The sequence below is a fragment of the Homarus americanus genome, unplaced genomic scaffold, assembly GCF_018991925.1.
Source record: "Homarus americanus isolate GMGI-L3 unplaced genomic scaffold, GMGI_Hamer_2.0 scaffold11195, whole genome shotgun sequence".
Classification (NCBI taxonomy): Eukaryota; Metazoa; Arthropoda; class Malacostraca; order Decapoda; family Nephropidae; genus Homarus; species Homarus americanus.
In genome coordinates, this window is record NW_024743763.1 from 14117 (window position 1) to 35078 (window position 20962).

A 20962-nucleotide genomic window follows, 5' to 3' on the forward strand; every position below is an offset into this window, starting at 1 on the left:
ACACCTTAACACGAGTGGAGCAACACGGAGTACAGGTGAACGAGTATAAATTCATGCCAAAAATATATTACTGCTGCATTACGTATTTCCTTACCGGTAGATGTCGCGGTCTCAAAATAGGTACCCACGCGCACTCCACGACTGCCCGCTCTCAAACGCACTGCCACAATTACGTAAAACTAATACACCTGTCGAACCTTCCCGCCATTTCAAACACGCGACTCTTAGTTAAATCTACTTCCAAATCATTCTTTACGCATCTCGCGGGTATACTTTCGTTTGTGCGCCGCCTCGTCTCCGTCCGTTCTCCGTCGGTCCTCTTTCCCGTCCCGTAAACGGACCCCGATCGACCGTCGTCCGTATCCGCACGTGCCCGCACCCGCCGCTTTACGTACGACCCTTTCCTAAACCGCCATTTACTAAATTCGTCGTCGTCCGTCCCACGTCGAAAGGTTATTGCGATCGTCGCTTCCGCCAATTCCTCTACCGCGCGACTTCTTTACAATCCCCGTCGCATCCGTTTCTCACAATTACGCCGACTCGGCACTGACGAGTCAATTCCTTTAATACCCTACAAAATATATCATTCGTTGTCCCCCCCCACCACCATCCTTATCACCTTTTACTTTATATCTTCACTAATATATAACTACTCTCTCTGTCCTAAAAAACCCACCAAATAGTCATCATTTCTCCATTCTTATCGGTTACCACACCAACACCATCTATGTCGGTCCGATCTCCCCCGTTCTTTTACTTTCAAAAGGCGCACTTCCCCGCCGCCGCCGCCGCGTTCTCTCGTATTTATGCTGCCGTTATTTACGGATGCGTCCCGCCACAAATGACGCGCGCGCCGCATTCCGTGACGTTCTACGATCGTAATCATCTCCCCAAATTAGTGCAAACACCTAGTGATCACAGGCAACATCTTCAATAAATTCATTCTCGACATGTATCGACTTCCTCCGTCTTCGCAGAGTCGGTCTCTAAAAACAATACTACAAACAACACGTACATTCATTTTACACGTTAAATCGTCTTTAAAACAATCGCGCCGGCCCGACATTGATGCGTGTCTCCTTCTGCGTTGACGAGTGTCTTCCCGCACTCGGGAGTGTGGCGTTCTTCCCGTGTTCCGGAGCATCTTCCTCGCGCGTCGACCGGTGTCTTCGTCCGCAGTCGACGAGCGTCTTCGTCCTCGGTTCCCGAATGTCTTCGTCCGGACCGCTCTCGTGCGCCGACTGTACGAGCCGTCTCCGACTCGTATCGGCGCGCTCCTCCGCAACTGAAACGGACAAATTACTGTCAAAATATATCGACAATTATCTACTATTACAAATTCTACTAATTCCCAAACAAACTTCATCTAACTTCATTCTTTCTACAGTATACCTATACACAAACATATCTACACACTATTGCCAACTAAAACACACAGGCATACTCGACTACCCCACAATTACGTCCCGCACAAATTACTCCTCCCGCTCGTGCCGTACGCGGGCGCCGACGTCGCGCTCTGCCGTATCTCCGTAAATACCCGCGACCCCGTCGCCTAATACAAAATCAAACTCGACGCTCCTCCACCCGTCGGTACGGTGTGCACGTCGCCACCTCCCATACTTAACGATTATCAAAAAACATACAATATACCTATACATAACATAATATTAATTGTACATATTCGTACCATTCCCAAGAACTCGAGAAATCTATAAGACGATTGGGAAAGTCCACTCGATCCGGACCGGTGTACTTTACGACCGAATGTACGTCGTGCTCTCGAGGTCGTACCATTTACGTCTGTGAACGTAACTTCCGCAGATGTCGCGTAAAAATACGCGACGACGGAGATCCGGTACGAGGATAAACGTGTTGGCGGTGAACCAAAAACTATACGGCGAGTTCTGCTATAACGCGTGTTTTGACGACGCGATTTATGAATTGAGGAACGATATTTGTAAAACGCGAACTCGTTTCCTCCGACGCGATTCCACTCGAACGATTGTTATGGCTTCGGTTCACGTTCGACATCGCGTGTTCAATTGAGTTGTGTGTTTTGTTTGTGAACAATTGCAGAAATAATGTATGTAATATTTATGTATACAGTATACCTATATATTATAAGTCAATTGTAAAATTTTAAATAAAAGAGACAATCAAATTACATAGCGTTTCACACCGGCGCTCTCTTTACATCACACAGTGTTTACGGTTCACGTTCGACTTCGCATATTCAATTGATTTATGTGTTTTGTTTGTGAAGAATTGCAGAAATAATTTATGTAATATTTATGTATACAGTAAACCACTCACAAGGTCCTACAGTGACAACAAAGGGAAAGTGACCTCGACTGTGACCGTCTGTGCCTATTTTTAGCCGTCCTTGTGGTCGGTAATGCATATCGGTATATTTACTGATCATAATACTTATCTCCTATAAATAATTCATTTGAAATTTATTTTTGGGCAAAGAATATTCGGTAAATGACTGCGTTAATTCTTGAAACTACCCACATTGGTAAATTTACGACATAAATGATGAACGGAAGTCACGTCACGGATTCGGAGTTTGGTCCTTAACGATCGCCATAAATGTACATTACCGGGTATAATGGTAGCCTCCCTTAATATATATGTAAATAAGAGAAAAACAAAATACATATCGTTTTAGACCCGCGCGCTCTGTTTACTCCACACTTTGTTTGAAACACGTGTGAAATTTTTAAGTGTCCTCGGTGATTACTGTTTCTCCAATTTTGTGACTATGGAAAAGAAGAATATCTCTGGGAAGCACTCTGGTGATCATAAAAGAAAGGCTATAACACTCGAAGAAAAGCTTGATGTTTCATGACTCCTCAACATCAATCTTCTCCCCCATCAAGTTATATTCAGATTTTTTCAAGGTCAAGTGTAACATTTACTGTATGATTTCAATATTAGATATCAATGTAACATTTATTTAGACTGTACTACGAAATTTTTGTCGATTTGGAGTAATCTGCACCTAACCCTATTTTCTCCATAAGCCCTGTCATTTCTATTACACGAATTTCTATAACACGATGTTTTACAAGAACACAACTATCGCATTATAGCAGAACTACCCGTACTCGAAAGGAAACGTCTCGTATGCATCCGCGTAAACTCGATACGCCTCGTCTCCTCGGGACGTGTACGGCGATGAGGATAATCTTACGTCTGCGTTCAAATGGTGCAATGTGTCTGAGGAGGATCCCTAATTACACTTTTAAGGGAAGTGCATATACCCACGCCACGAACTTTCGGCTTCTGTTCCGAGGGATCGTCCCGTGTACCCGCCTCCGGCGTGCCGCGTTCCTATTATGACCCGCAATGTGCATACAATAACGCCTACTTGCAATACAGTATAAAACATAGGACATAAATACATATACCTCATCCTCCATTACAAGCTACTACATTCTTAACCCTTACACCCAGGTGACGTCCATCTGGTCTCCCCTTTGTGGAGGAGGGGGTGGGGAGAATTCATCTTGTTTCTCGATTTATCCCAATAGGAAGGGAGGGGGAAGTGCCAGCAGCACCCTAACCCTTGGCTTAAACTCCCATTTTTTAATAATACTTTTCATATTGTATCCAACACTTTTAGACCAGATATGACACCTTCAATTCTATATCTCTATGCTAAATTAAGTACTCTCATTATAACACTTGTAATGTCCGTCCCTCTACGCATTTTCGATGGCACCCGAGTCTCGTCGTCGGTCGCATTTTCATTTCTCCCTCGTTATCTTTACGTTCTACTACTCTTTTACTCGTAAATTCCCGTCTTATTTCCTCTCGGTGACCGGTCAAAACTTCCTTCGATATTTCGTCGACGACGCGCCGCTTAATAAATTCTCGTCTCCCTTAAAAACCTTCCACTTACTCTACGCAATTCCTACGGAGACGCCGAGGCACGCCACATACGCATTCCTATTCTTCAGAGAACCATTAAGTAAATACCGTACACTGCGATATAAACATTACAATACGGCGTCGTCCGACATTCTCACCCGCGGTTCGAGCGGCGTCCTCGGCCGGGGTCCGTCGAGTCGCCGGTCCGCACAAAAATGACGTTTCTGACTCCCGTCGGGTGACTGCAAATGAAAAATTAAGGTTAAAAAATATACATAGTCAATTAGGCATGCAAATTATACATGAACCCTTGACACCTAACCCAAATATCTGAGTACATTCTCTAAAGACCTGGATACATTTGCCAAACATACACTTTCCATTGGAAAATCTTACATACTTAGGCAGCCACCAAACGGGGAGATACCACCTCCGCAGACAATATTGGAAGCGTAATGTGTCGTCCGTGGTAGATCTTCCTGCTACGTGGCATCCCTAAAATTGTGACCGAGTCCCGGGTCGCTCGTCTGACTCTCTGTCTCGATTGTTTCTCTTACTATTGACAACACAACATAAATCTATTGTTCCTCACTTTTGATTTTTTTTTCCATTTTGTATTTCTTTAAGGTTCTTCAGTATTATTGTTACATATAAACTAGGTTACCCCATATTTATGGCAATATGTTTTATTTTACTTGTGCAATAATGCGCCACTTTGAATGCGCACGCGTGTTTTGGTTTCGTTTTTACGGACGGTCCCGAAAATATACCGGAGAGAGCGTCGTCGTTTGTGTCGTCGTCTGAGCCTCTCGCATCATATTTCGTTGATATCCACCAAAAATGAACACTGTAACTTCAACAATTATTATTATTATTATTACATTTTCGCCCCGATGTGGGTCGGTGACCCGTGCCCGGGTGGGCTAATTCCCATAAAAAAAATACGTATTATTTATTTACTTTGCACTCTTATACGTACGAGTGTCGACGAAATTAATCTGCCGTTATTTACGCGATCTCATTTCTTGCGCACTTTCGACGGTTCGACGCGTGCCCTCGTTCTACTCCGGATGCACGTCAAATACCCGACGACGACGACGACGACCCCTCCGGGAACGTCGTAGCGTCGACCTCCGGCGCGCCCCGCGACGAGAAGACCGCTCCGGAATTTCGACGAGACGTCACGTCGAACGGCGTTCCGGACTATACCCTCGACGATGACTGCGAGTGGCCTCGGACCAAACCCCACGCCTCCCGAGACACGGTCGAGTGAGGCTTCGGTCTCCGTGCTCGCCGATCGCCGCAATATAATACCAATTAAAACACTGCACTGTATGGCAAGTCTACCCTACAATGAATCCCCAAATCTGCTGTACCAAACATTCACTTGCCTAAAACGGTTAGCACAGACACATCCACCCAGGCAAAAGAGGGGACTTCAATCGACTACTCTTGTTACGGCGGAGGAGCCGCGCGCTCGGTCCGTGGGCGTCAAACCCGAGCGTTCCTTTAATCGCGGGCTGTGGTTCCGCCGGAAGATGCCGTTCCTTAGTTTCTGCAACGTGAAAGCCCGTCCTCCCAATTTCTCGCACGGCAACCGCCGGACGCGACCGCCTGCCGATGCCCTCTGGGTCCCACGCCACCCAAACAAACCCACCTAACTTTAGTAAATGGAAACGTACGTGCCCGAGAGTGGCGTACGAGTATTCTACGCGTGTCGCCGCATTATTCTCCCGCCGAATGCATTCGCCGCTGCGCATTTCGATGCGTTTTCCATTGAAGGACTAGGGTGTGGTTAGCAAATTATTTGTTCCTCTAATTGACATATATACAACTTATAAACCCTTCTTCACACTCACAATTTATAATTATAGTCACATATTTTATAGCAAACTCCAATAAACTTATCTAATATTTATCCCATTAATATCAACACTAATAACTGGTCACTTCGACTAAGTGTGTGTAGTGTAATTGTAATCACACAAAATGGTACATTATTAATAAGGTGACCATCATATACTATAAAACTTATTAAATAAAACACAAAAAAGGAACGACAGGTGCTAGGAGAGAAAGGTGGTATGTGGAGGGAAGGGATAGAGGGGTGGAAGGGAAGGATAATAGATAAGGAAAGGAAGAATGGTACGTGAAGAAAGGGAGGGGGGACAGATGGTGGGATAGAGGGGTGGAAGGGAAAGATAATAGATGAGGAAAGGAAGAGTGGTAAGTGGAGGGAGGGATACATTTAGCTGGAGGTAGAGGGAACAAGGGGTGGTATAGTCGTCAAACTATCCGTTAATCTTTAACGTCGTGTACTCGGAGCTTCCGTCTTCTCGAGTGCCGGAGCGGGTCGCCGCAGTTGTTTTGGGGGTCGACCGCCGGGCAAGTTTTAGCATTCTTACTCAATGAAATACTGTACATTACAAATACACGTATAATATGACCTTAAGCTAAAATAACCGTTGACTGAGCTTTAGTTATCCTTAAAATAGCATCCATAAAAATAGAAAAACACGTAGGTTATTCTCGACGATCGTCTCGCGTCGGAGAGCGGCACTCGCCGACCCGTCTCCGGAGCGACGATCTACGGTCGTTCTTCGTGTCCTTCTCCCGGATCGCGCTTCCGCTGCCCGAGGCGACTTCTTCTGTGGGTTAAGTTTGTGATGTGAATGCTGCCTGCATTTAATAATTATACTGCACTACATCTATACAACCATTGCATAGGGTATTATAAATCAATCATAATGCCCTCGTAAAATATCGTGTTGATCATTTTTAATTTGTGTCGTGTACCGGTAAGCAGAGTGTCGAGTGGCCGGAGGTGTGTCCCGGGCCGACGGCGAGACGATACCCTACGTGATGGAACTAATCTACGATCGTAACTAGTCTATTGCTAGAAAATGCAATATACTGCACGCGAGACTACGTAAACGAGTACTTCTCGCAAACGACGACGGACCGTACGACTGCGCAATACGGGCCGAATCTCGAGCGGGCCCGCATCCGCGGACGGACCGCCCTCGGCGTGCCCGTCGACGGACACGCGCGCGACAAAAATCGCCACGACTATTTACTAAACGAAGAAACGGGACGTCGACGACCCGACGGCATTGTCGAATATTACGTCGTCGACGCGTTTACGTAAAATTGTTACCGGTCCCGCGTACGCGTCGGTGACGCGAGGCGCATTCCTAGAGAGCTAATAGCTTTAAACCAAATTTGGACTCAATTAAAGTGGTTTCAATGGAACAATTTACTTTGGTACTCGAGACTAACACAAAATACTAAAAAGACCCAATATACCCAAATGCACCTCGGCCCATCTCCTACAAAACATCGTTTTTGTAGTATCGCGTTAAAACGGACGCTCGTAAATCGACGCGGCTAAAATTACGAGACGCGAAATGGCCCGTTTACTCGTGATCGGATTCGCGGCAAGATGGGGAGGAGGGTTATCGGTTTGACAGTTGATGCCAAGGTCTAGAGCTTATTTATTTATCTGTCCTTAACAGTGACTTTCAGGTTTTCTCTTATGAAATATCACTAAACTGACTTGGAAGAATATAATTAACATTGCTGGAATTCTTATAAAATTGTGATTACTTTGAATATAAACATGCTATAGTTCACATACAAATTTTAGTTGTAACTAATTTTATTACAAAGGGCTACAAATTTTTATCTCTTGTGCAAAATATACAACGTTTATGTTAAAATTATTAGCCGTCTTGTAACGATTTTAGCAATGCAAATTAAATTCTAACTTTTGTCTGTGATATTACTTAAGATAAAGCCCGGCGACACCGACGGTTGGCGCCCGGGTCTGTGGCGCATTTTTTCCCGGCCGGGAAATGACCCGGGTGAATATAATTAACATTCTTGGGATTCTTGTAACATACTGATTAATTTGTATATAAACATGCTATAATTTCCACTAGACATAACAATTTTAGTACCCAAATCAAATTAGTACAACAAAACTCCAGCTTTGCACTAAGGTCAATTATTTCTTTTAGTATGCTGTGTGCATGAAAATAAATGAAGAAATTGATGTAAATCTACCCAAAAATACAGTTCAAAAACTTTATATTATAAAATGTACTACAGTACTGTACACTAACGTACAACAATTTTTATCTCTCGAGCAAAATATATGACGTTAACATTCAAATTATTGGCTGTCTTGCAAGGATTCCAGCAATGCAAATTATAATCTCCTAACTTTAGTCTGAAATATTATGTAAGATAAAAACTGTAAGCCTAAAACCCTGGCTCAACAGATGGGGGAGAGAGTTAAGAGGAGATGTTTGACAGTTTGAGCCGAAGGTCTCTGTGAGTTTATTTAACAGTCCTACTAAGCTTCTCTCATTTTAAAATGCCAGTGAAATGACCTGGTACAATATAATTAACATTGCTGGGATTCTTGTAACATACTGATTAATTTGAATATAAACATGCTGTAATTTGCACCGGACATAACAATTTTTGTACCGTAATCAAATTAGTACAACAATGCTCCGGCTTTGCACCGAGGTCGTTTATTTCTTTTACGTTTCTTTTATTGTGGTGTCTGCATGTAAATGGATGAAAATAAATGAAGAAATTGATATAAATCTACCCAAAAATACAGTTGAAAAACTTTATATTATAAAATGTACTACAATTTTTATATCTTCAACAAAATACAGTATATATATAATGTTTATATTCAAATTATTGGCTGTCTTGCAAGGATTCCAGCTATGCAAATTGTAATCCCCTAACTTTAGTCTGAGATATTATATAAAATAAACACCTTAAAGCATAAAGTTTTCACCAATGTTTTGTCTAGGAACACAAGGAGGGAGGTAGCCAGCGAGCGTGGGAAGAAGGGGGAGTGAGGTGACAGAGTGTCTTTATTTATTTGAAATACAATTTGACAGTTGTCGCTGAAGGCCTGCCCGAGTGTTTATTTATCATTACTTGAGAGTGACTGAGCTCTTCTCATAATTTGCCACCCAAACGACCTGGTTGAATATAACTTACATTGCTGGGATTCTTGTAAGATGGTATTTGAATATCTGTATAAACAATCTGTATTTGCCATAGACATAACAATTTAAGTACCACGATCGTTTGGTACACGTACAGTACGGGTTTGCACTTAGGTCCATTGTTAATCGAGGGACCGCTGTATTGCAGTGTACTTATACTGTACAATATTGACTAAATTCACTCGATAACGTACATAACTAATGGTTGGTAAAACTTGTCGAGTCTCTCGGCACGAGTGGCACGTGTTAGTGCTTGCGTCTCCCGTCGTGGAAGTCCGTTTTCTCTCGCTTCGGGATGCCCGAGTCCATTTTCTCTTAATCTTAGAGTGCAGTGCACCAGAGACTTCGTTATTCCTCGGTAATGACACAGAATTTCAAATTGCAACCCCAATTTGTTGAGACAACTAGATATGTCCGATTACAGCAAATGTGTTATTGTCAATTTGTAGGTGAAACATTTTATCCTCAATAGATGTAGGTTAACATTACACCTGGAGGAAAATGCTTACTAAAGCCTAAGGAATGATATTCCTTTTACACATAACATCTAGCCAGTACGGGAAGGATCGTCGTGTCTCCGTCGGGGGGTCCCGGAGTGGTGGTCCGGCAGGCGTCACGGAAGTGTTTTTTCGAGGGGGAGGGGGCACGGACGTATATGCTATCGGACGTTAACCGGCGCACGACCGTGTATGTTTTTGAAAGATGCAAATCCTCCGAGGATTCGCATCGCACGAATTCGGATTGCGTGTCGTAAATGGACGCCGTGCCGGTCATTACTGATGTAATGATTCATTGTCAGACCGAAGCTTACAGCCCAGAATTATGTCACATATAACAGCAAGCACACTACAGACCTCGTGGTACCGCCACATTCCGGGTTGACACACCTCGGGTCGACCCTAGGTACTTGACCTCGCCGCTAATGACGTGAGTTAGCCGGGTGACCTACAACCTCACCTAACCAAGACACCTGGGCAGGACCACACCTGCACACAGCTATCCAGATCTAACCAGTTTAGTGATAATTGGTTAGAGGTCAAAAGCCGGTTGGGCCGACCCCACGTAAAGGCCCTACGGTCCCGTCCACCGTCATTCTGGTCATACTGATTCTCATTCTGGTTGCTGTCGTCTCTCTCCCGTTCGGGTCGTCACTCGGTTCGCCGAGCGGAGTCACGCACGTCCCCTCCCCGGGTCGGGAGGGGGACTTCCCGACCGGACCACGGCATCGCCAGCTAAGCGGGTTCTCCCATAGGAGGCAGCCCAGCCAGCACTCGCTGGGCCTACGTCAGGGTACGCGTGAGTCTTGTCAGAACGTCCTAGGGTGAGTTACCTACTGTGGGAAGTGTATTCATTCGGGTGTGTCCGAGAGTCGGTGTCGAGTAACGTAAAACGTAATGTGTTAGTACCCCGATATAATAGTGATATTAATGTGTCCATGTCATTGAGTGAATTAAAGTATCGAAGACGTGTTTAACAAGGTGTCCCTTTAAGAAGTGATATATGTGTATTGACATACGAGATAAGATAAGCGTACCGACGCCGAGTAAATAACATCCCGGCCACGCTACCAAGTTTCCGATCTTTACATCCCTACTCTCTATTCTTCCTACTTATATGTAATTCTCTTCTCTGTGAGTTTGTCTCATTACACTGGGATCTCACGTCAAATGAACCGAGGAATTATCGGAAAGACGCAACGGGGCGAGAGGTGCTATTATTGGCCTTCGCGACGAGGGTACACGCAACGCTCGATAACTCGGCAGAATGGGGCGAGCGAACCCTCGGGCATCGCGATGGGTTACCCGCCGCTAAACGACGGGCGACGTGCCGATTAAAATCTTATTTTGACGTTAAACCGACACCATTTACGTATCAATAATATTTGGCAGATCCCATTTACACCGATATATTGTATATTGCTGTAGCTGTTCACTCTAATATCAACTACTATTTGCTCGGTCACTCCTCAAAAATCAGACGTGTCGTCGACGACTATATTGTGCATCTCCGTACGAATGAAACCGTCACTACGACACGGTGGCGAAACGTATGCCCCGAGGTCCGTCTCGGTCTCGCTCGTGACGTTCCAAAACTCTTCCGTTTAATGTATTGTAATCCTCGGTCAAGGGCTTCTTTACATTAATATAGCTTAATGGATTTCTTGTTATAGTAAAGCATATACTGTACGGTCGTATGTCACACGAGGATGACTCCTTCTCTCGCTACCCGCCGTCTATGGCTATTGCTCATATAGTGAACGGCTGTACCTGTACCAACTTATGCCGATGCACTGGGGATAACAGCAAAGAATTTCATCTAGAGTTTCAAATTTTACATCTAGAAAATTCAATCGATACTTTTTGGGGGACCGTACATCATTTGGGGGGGAACTGTTTTCAATGTAGAAAAGTATCTTGGCTTTTATAATGCGAGTCTATAGGAATATTGATTCGATTTACTATAGGCTTTTGTAAGACACAGTACTCTTATAAACTGGGGAATGCCTGTAGAACTTTCCTAACATTCAAAGTACCACAACAATATTAAATACAATACCACAGAGTACTTGAGGTCCAGTAATCTTTATGTCCAGCCAACTTCATTCTAGTTCACATCAGGTCCACTGTAGGCAGTGATGGAGAAAGTGCCTGAAAATATTACTTGAGATAAAGTACTGCACTGTTGATATGTAAAAATTTAAACTATGTACTGTAGTCTTCTTCAAAACTATGCAAATAAAAGTTTAATTAACTCAACTGATTCATATAAGTAGAAAAAAGTATATAAAGTACCGCAGCATTTGTAGAGTATCATAATTAATAAACAATGACATTGTGTTTTGAAAATGAAGCTTAAAGTTATTAATATACTGTACTGTACTTTAAAGAAACACGAAATAAACACACATTCAAAATTGTGTATGGGATGGAAATCGTGAATCTGGGCCATATTTTTGAAGTGTCGCGTACCGCCGACGCCAATGGGACGTGACTTTACACACAAACATTTACATAAATGCCCACTTTTATAGGATTACTGTACAAGTGTACTGAAATACAAGTACAGGTTGTACTTCTGGTCCGGCAACCTCGGGACCCGACCGGTGCCGGACGCTGGAAATTCCCGGACCGTGGAAATTCGCCCTCTTCCTGGATAGATAGTGACTTCTGTTTACACTTGGAAGCACTAGCACCACTTTCTCTGCTTCGTGGTCTCTTTGAAGACATATTCAAGGGTTAAATGTCGTACAGTAGCTTCTCAAATTTCGCGAGTTTTTAATTCGACGTTTTCTATTCGAACGCACAAAAAAAAAAACACGCATAAAACTTTTGACGGAGGAAACTCGAATTTCGACGGATTTGAACGGCCCGCCGACGTTCTGACGACGTGCACGATCGTGTAAACGGCGTTATTTCTCTTATGTACAAAAGATTAATTATTGTTTATTACTGAAAGTCTTTTTGATTGAATTAATGTTTGTGTGAGCAAAATGAGCAATACAATTCATTAATAATACGTTCAATATTAAAACGCGAGGAAATGAGACGGCACTGTTTTCGTCGATTACAAAACCGGCGACTGACCGGTTCTACGTATAAAACTGAAGAAAATAAGACCCTGGTTGTAGCTGTAGTAAAATTAATATGGTTCTTTTAAGTAATGTTAATAAATGGAACAATAGAAGTAGCTAACAATAATGGTAAAGAAATACAGAGATCGCGTATGTGAGTGAGCACGCGTGAAAACATATCGTCATTACTTTACATAAGAATATGAAAGCAACACTTATTTACTGTTCATATATATTTTAATTAATGTTTGTGTGTGCAAAATTAACAATACAATTTATTACTAATACGTGGAATATTAAAACGCGCGACGAGACGAGACGGCTGCCGGCATTGTTTTTGTTAAAGCTTACAAAACCAGTGACTGATTGGTTCTACATATAAAACTGAAGAAAATAAGACCCTGATTGTAGCTGTAGTAAAATTAATGTAAAAAAATTAATTTGGTTGTTTGAAGTAATGTTATTTAATGTTAATAAATGGAACAATATAAGTAGCTAACCATCAATGGTAAAAAACAAGTGAAACTCCGCCTATGTGAGTGCGCACACGTGAAAACGTATCGTCATTACTCTACTTAAGAATATGAAAGCAACACTTATTGACAACTAAAATATATATTGAAGGGTTAAATGTTGTACTCTGTATAGACAAGCAGAGAGAGAGAGCTGCCGGATGTAAACAAACCTTAATTTCCCCCGGCTTTGTTGTTGTTGTTGTTTTTTTTTTTACGGGGATTAGCCCACCCGGGCATAGGTCACTGACCCACATTGGGGCCTGAGGAGCAAAAATTTAATACTCCTGTAATAATAATAATAATAATTCAGATAAAAAAAAAAGCTGCCTATCTACCTATTGGACAAACTAAAATCGTTCCGGACCACAGAATGCCGGACTAGAGAGATACAACCTGTACTCTAATACACTCGGCTTTTACGCCCAATGACACGACGTGAAGTAACGACGTCGGAATTACCTCCCGGCGGCGTTTCTCCGTTTGCCGTTAACGGCGTCGTGTGCGAGACCGGACGGGTCTGTACGGTCGAGTCTCGACTTGTCATACCGAGATGTGTTGTTGGTCCTTGAAGCTTCCTGGAAATGTGACCAATAGCTATATAATACACAACACTGTAAAACTATTAAATTATAGGCAGGGATTATCTGACCGGTACTCGGCACAATAACCGCCGGTTATTTTACAGAGATCTAAAATAAAACTAAATCCTTTTGTCAACAGAAATTATACAATTAAATAATACCATAATGTAATGACTTGTTTAATGCCCCCAACCATCCCGACTACAATCCTATACGATCCCCGCAGGTCCCGGTCAAATGGCCGACGGTTTTTTGGCCCAGAATCGTGGTCAAATAACATCTTCGTACACTTATAATAAAGGCACTTGTTTGTTTAGTACCACGTGGAGAAACTGATTACTCAAATAGGTTAGGTTAGGTTGAAATAATCTTGTTCCAATGGTTTTTGATGTATTTTCAACTTTTATGACCTTCGGAAAATAGCTGCACGGCCAAAACGATAGTTTTACAAGTTTTTATTTGGATTTTTTCTAATAAATAAATATGATCTTAATTTCCTTACACTAACAAAAACAATGAATCTTCCAAAGTGAGTTAGACTTTCAACATGAAGGGTTAAAAAAACAACATTGAAAACCCTACCTAACCTAATCTAAACTACCTAACTTCTTGCGATGGACCAACAAAAACCGAATCGGCATACCCGGTTTCGTACGCGTCCAATAGTGTTTACATTTCGTGGACGCGACCGACGTAGAACGAAACTGCGACGATCTCGACGGATTCTTATCGTGCTGCCGGGAGAGAGGCACAATTTTGCGGGATTTATTATTTAAATCTCTCTGCTGTGACCAATCAGAGGACAGTGCAAATTTATTATGATATTTACACAGGAGCAAAAACTTTTTTTCTAGATATATTTAAGCCTCCTTCGTGACCTAAACGTTGAAGACGAGAACCGACTCACAGACAAAACATTAAAACACAAAAACAAAACATTAAAGAAATAACTTTTTCTGTTATCATTAGTTAAATACAGCTACTCCTCGACTTACGACCTACTCGACATACGACGGAGCGGCCATTTTTTTGGTCCGGTAAACACAGCTGTGAGCGCTAGCTCCCAAATTTGGGATGTTTTCGAGCTTATTACATTAACTGAAGGATATATAGACTTACCTACTTGTGTATAAGGACCCGAGGATAAGATAAGTATCGTCAAGCAACTTTAGTGTTGGGAACTTACTGTTTACCTTACAAAAATAACTGCTCGGGGTCCCATCACTCCTGGCTGGGTGTTGTGGGATGTCAACATTGCCCCACGGAAAGTGAATTTTCGCTTAAGAACTCTACATGGAAGAGTAAAGAAAAGATAGTATTGGACGAAGTTCTTGAAGACCTTGAGTTGAGTAGTGATGAGTCTAATACGAGTGATGAAGCACAAGGGAAGTTCGAAAGTGAGAAAATACAGCTACAACAAGAGGTAGTGAATAAGAAAGAAAATTCTAAAACAATGAGGGAGACAAGCTGGCATGAGGACAGTGAAAGCAAAGAAGTGAGAGAGGAGAAGAGACAAAATCATCTAGGACAAAAAACGTGTGTGGGTGGTAATAATAATGGAAATAACAGAAAGGAGATAGTGGAGAATGGATCAAGAACAGAGCAAAGTATGGAATTTGAAGGAAGCAGACAAGAACACACACAAGGTGAAGTTGGTCGTGTCAGGAAGAGATTAATTTTTCCAGTCATGCCCGATGACCTTCCTTGAAAAATTAAAATGGGCAGTACAACTAGGACGGGAGCATCGCAGCTTTGAGCCTCTTTTGAAAGAAGGCACACACAAGCCTTATCTTACAGGCTGTGGAAATGTTGACAACTGTTGGGTACAAGGGATTACTGATGGTTTTGCCAGAGGAGAGCGACATACTACTTACAAAGGTTATAATCTTCAGGTACCCTGTAATACTAGACCCAGAATACTTATTGGATGACGAAAGATTTGTTTGGGTCAAGAGGCATTTAATAAGGGGCGAAGAGAGAAGCCAGGTTATTGCTCTAATGAGAGGAAAGGTTCCAGAGAAAGTGTTCATCACAGGAGCAGGGTATAGGAAGGTGGCACTATATGTGGGGGGACCAATAATGTGTCTCAAGTGTTGCAGATGGGGACATAAGGCCTGGAGCTGTCAACTGGACCCACGTTGTAGATTCTGTGGGAAGAGGCACGAATCTAGCAACTGTAAGGACAAGATCAAAGCAGGAGAGAAAGTGAAGCCTTGTTGTTGTAAGTGTGGTAAAACTCTCAATGCTAGTTCAATTGCATGCGAGATGAGGCCACGTATGAGAAGTGACCAACAAAGGAATTATTCAGAGAACACCGAGGAAGTACGCTGTGGTCTGACAGTGACAAGACAGCAGGAGAACACACAGACAGTGATTCCTGAGAATGCCTGGCATGAAGATTCAAGAAGGATAAGGACTGCGCTTGCGGCCGGAAGCGTTGTTGATGCCAGAAACAAAGAGAGTAATAAACAAGTAGCAAGTGAGAGTAGTGGTGCAGCCCTCCAGGTTAGTGATAAAACTGTGCAAGAAATTCTGGGAGAAGAGGTGCTTAAGATGTTTCAGCTTTTGCAAAAGTTAGGTCAGAAAATAGAAGTGATAGAGAAAAGACTTGATACAGTGATAAATAAAGAAAGGGAAAACAAAGCTGTGAATAATGTAGAATTAAAAGGGAAAGAGGAAAGTGAAGAGCTCAAGCCTTTGAAAAATTCAGTGCTTAAAATAAGTATTACAGGGAAGGAGAGGAAAATAAAGGATTGTGTAGCGCAGGGAGCAACAACTGAAAGTTTTAAAAAGGTGTTGGTAAAGTGTAAAGATGCTGATAAAGAAAAACTTTTGAGGAAATGGGAATCTGTGCAGGAGGATTGGGCCTTCTTAAAGAATCTGATTGGAAAGGATATAAAATGTGTAAATATTAATCCTGGATCTAGCTAGCCTTAAGACGTCTTTAAGGTGGCGAGATGAGAATCCCAGGGCGAGATTCCTTGGCAGACGCCACGGCCCACCGCCACAGTCAACTTTTCCTGGGCCAGGCGCTCCGAGCTAGCGAGCGAGCCTGTAAACAACTCTGGCCTACTGACTCCGTCATATGATCATGGTCTACCCACTGTTCTTGGTTATATGTATGGAGCCGTATTAATATCCATGCTTAGGGATGACTAGCAGAAATATAGTCATCCCAGGTTAAGTATTGAACCACTGAATGAGAGTTCAAGGTACCAGGTTGTTCCTTGCAAACTAACAGGAGGTATTGTATGTTACTATAATTGTGGAGTTAGTCCAATGTGTTATGTATTCATCTGTAGTACCCATGAAAGAATAACCTGAGAGTATGAGGTTCTAACCACGAATTGAGAAGGTAATTTGTTCCTTGTTAAAGTAAGACCTGCGGGTCCAGGGTTATTGACAGTGTGTAAGCATTGCTAAATCTTACTTGTCACAGAAATACTACAACAGTATCCAATAAAGTAATGAATATTTGGAGGTGTTTAATGAGGTAATAAGTTCTTGAAGTGTTTGATGACTTAATAAGTTAATTTCGGTTCTGTTTAGCCTGAGTGAATCTAAGATGCATCTTCTCCACTCACTGTATTAATAAATATTGAGTTAGTAATCTGAGTATCACCACTCTACTCCTTCTAAACATTGGTTCCCAGAAAATAATACTTACTCACGTGCCTATACATCTACCACACTACCCAAAACCCTTCCATGAGTTCTGTTATATAATGAAAAGTCTGGGTGGTGGCAGCTACCCCTTGTAAGTATAAAAAGTGTTATACAAAGAATCACATGGTTCCCCAGACTAACCCATGTATAAGAAAGACATAAAACAAAGTATACTTCAGAAAGGTAAGAACATTGAAACTGAAAATACAATCTATATGAAAGGAAATGAAAAGAAAGAACCTTGACTTGGAAAACATAAGTGGAGAAGCATAAGAGTTACTTATATAAGAACATATAAGAATATAAGGTATATAGAGGTAAAGAACATATAAGAATAAATATATATGTAAAGAATGGAAGGAGAATAAGTATATTAAACAGGGTACTCATTGGAGGAATGCTACATAGAACAAATAAGTATATGAGTAAATAGAATACTAACAGAAAACAGTAGCTGGATGGTAAATTATTGAAAAGAGAAAACGCGGCCCGTTACAGGGACAGGAAAGGCGACCTGCTTAAACTGTCTGGATATAAGGGATTTCATCTCTATTCGGGTAAAGGTATAAGAGGGGTCTCAACATACATTAAGAATTCCATACCAGCAGAACTAGTTGGAAACCCGAGTAGAGTACAAGGAATAGAAAGTGTCTGTATAAAGTTATATTTGAAGGAAGGAGAACTGAACATAGCAAATTTGTATATTTCTGGATGCTGTTTTGACCTCAACTTCTTACCAGATTGCATGTTTTTGGACTCAACTTTGGCTGTAAGAGATTTTAATGCTCGACATCCAAGACTCGAAACAATGGGGAGAATTAATAGAAATGGTATAAAATTTTGGCAATTTTTACAAGATCACCCAGATTCTTACTTGTTAGGAAATAAGGAAGTGACTCATATTAAAGGAGGAAGGTTAGACTATGCTTGCATGATAAGCAGTCAGGGAGTCCAGGGAGAATGTGAGATAATAAGGGAGCTAGTCAGTGACCATTTTGTTGTGTATGTTCAATTACCATTAGGGAAGAGACAGGTGAGATATAGGAGGAAGAAATTGAAACTAAACAAGGATGACACAGAAGTGTTTACCCAAAATATAGAGAAATGGTACAGAAATTATACACCAGTCTGTATGGATAGCTTTTATAATGACTTAGTTGGGGAGATAGAAATATATTTGACTAAGTCAACACAGAAAAAAATAAATGATAAGAGACATGGGGCTAGGAAACACTGCTATACCAATGACAAAATGTTGAAGGGATGGACACAAATGTTAAGGGCAGCACATAAAGATTGGGTAAAGAATGGTAGAAGAGAAGAAGATAGGGAAATCTTCATGGATATAGCCAAAATATGTGGGCAGGCTAGGAAGGAGGCAAGGGAGAAATATTGGCAAGATTTTGCACAGCACATTGGGGAGAGTAAAAATCTCAAAGAAATATGGCAGGATATTAACAAAATTAGAGGAAAAAGGAGTAATTTTATTAGCCATCCTCATCCAGAGGAAGAAGCTAATAAACTGGTTGACAAATGGGCTAAAGCTGCTAGTGTTGCCTCCCTGCCTAACAGGACAATAGAAGCATTAGATGAGTGGCAAAATGAAAGAAAAAGATTTATTTCATCAGCTCTAAATATTTGTGATGTAACATGTGTAGATATTACTCAAGATGCTGTTAAAAAAGGAAAATCTACAGCACCAGGCGAAGATGGTGTGACATATGAAATTTTGAACTGCTTAGTTGGTATGGAAAATAGTCCATTATTAGATTTATTCAACATGAGCTATGCAGAGGGTAGATTACCAACAGAATGGAAGAAAGCGATAGTTATTCCTTTCCCTAAGGCAACTGGTGGATACAGGCCAGTGTCTTTAACATCTTGTTTTTCCAAGATGATGGAGAGAGTATTATTAAATAGGCTTGTATATATTGTGGGGGAAAATCTATCTTGTAATTTATTTGGTTTTTTGGAAGGGAAATGTACTTCAGACTGTGTTATAAAATGTTTATCAAATGATGCAGACAGATGTAGAGTTTTTGTGGATTTACAAGGAGCATTTGATAAAGCTCACAGTGAAGTAGTTATGAATGAACTGGCTGCTCTAGGGGTATCAGGAAAGTTGTTACACTGGATAGGTGACTACTTGCATGGAAGGAGAATCTGTGTATGGTATCAGGGATGTTTGTCTGAGGAAAGAGCACTTGAACTAGGCACTCCCCAAGGGGGAGTATTGAGTCCAATGTTATTTAATGTGTTAATGAACAAGATAGCCTCACACAAATATCCCAAAGGAGTTGTAACCATCATTTATGCAGATGACATCTTATTTCAAGGAAACTCTGTAAAAAATTTGCAGATTGCATTAAATGATTTTAGTGTTCTTTCTCAAAAGATGGGCTTAGTTATGAATGAAGAAAAAACCAAGTGTGAATGTAAAGGAAGAGGAACTGAATCCGTTTTTCTAAATGGAAAAATTGTTGAGAAAGTGTCAAAGTATAAATATTGAGGAATGTATATTGGCTTTACTAGTGAAAGTAAAGAGGCAGAAATATATCATGTCCTCACTCAATGTAGAGCAAGATTACAGCCCTTGAAGGCTCTAGCATGTTGTGGTAAAGGTGCTGGGGTACCCATACTGAGAATGATGTGTATTTCTACCATCAGATCACTTATAGACTATGCAGCACCTGTCCTCTCTTGTACTGGTGAAGGAAGGCTACGGAAGCTTGAGATCATGCAAAATGAAGCAATGAGAATAATTTTAGGGTGTCAAAAGAATGCAATGATTGAGATAATGAAAATGGAACTAGGGTTACAGAGCATTTCACAGAGGGTCAATGAAATTAATACAGTTGCAGCAGTTCGATTAATGAGAGGGAACAGTGGGGGTAAATTTGTACAAGATATAAATGATGGTTTAAAAGATAAAAGGACCTTCTGCAGGCAAGGCAAGAGAGGATACATGAATGGATTAGTAAATATTATTAAAAAATGTAATCTGGCAGACTGGTGTACAGCTGTTCAGAAGAGTTGTAAGAATCCACCCTGGGAAGAACGAGAAGTAGAGTTAGACATAGTGCCTCTCACAATGAAGAAATCATTACATGAACCAGGACAGTTAAGGGCTTTATATGGGAATAAGATTAGTAATTTGCCTAAAATAAACACATTGCATGTTTTTTGTGACGGTTCAGTTATGTCAAGTGGCAGGGCAGGGTGCGGGATCCTTATAAGACAGCACACAGAACAAGGAAATGATGACATCAAAATTGGACTTTGGTTGAGAAGTTTTATTTCATCAACACAAGCTGAGTTATATGCAATGTTAGTAGGATTGGAAAATGTTGTAAAGAGGTATAAAGATGCATATTTTGTTGTTGATAGTAGGGCAGCTTTGGATTCTTTGAACAGTGGGAGTCCAGTCTTTGGACACATTATTGGTTCATGTAGAAAATTAGTAAATACAATACGGAAAAATGGCCATAATGTTCAATTTGTATGTGTCCCTTCACATGTGGGGATTGGTCTTAATGTTGTCAAATTATGTATTTTTGAATGCAGACATTAGTGATTGCGCTGTGTACCGACAACATTTTCATTTGTAATTCCCTTTAAAATGGCCGGCAAGCGTAAGATTGAGAGTTTCGTGGTGCCGAGAAGAAAATGAGACGCCCATCTATGTACAGTATTATTTTCCCATTTTCGACTTGC

At 41.5% G+C, this 20962-nt stretch overlaps 1 long non-coding RNA gene across 1 annotated transcript; it reads right to left on the minus strand.

Annotated features, from left to right (window-relative positions):
• Positions 1-373: 373 nt before the first annotated feature.
• On the minus strand, positions 374-7864 carry LOC121877513. Its single transcript, XR_006091009.1, has 2 exons — positions 4038-7864; positions 374-1285 (listed from the first exon to the last, which is right to left on the minus strand). It is a non-coding gene; the product is annotated as an uncharacterized LOC121877513 (long non-coding RNA).
• Between the last annotated feature and the right edge of the window lie 13098 nt (positions 7865-20962).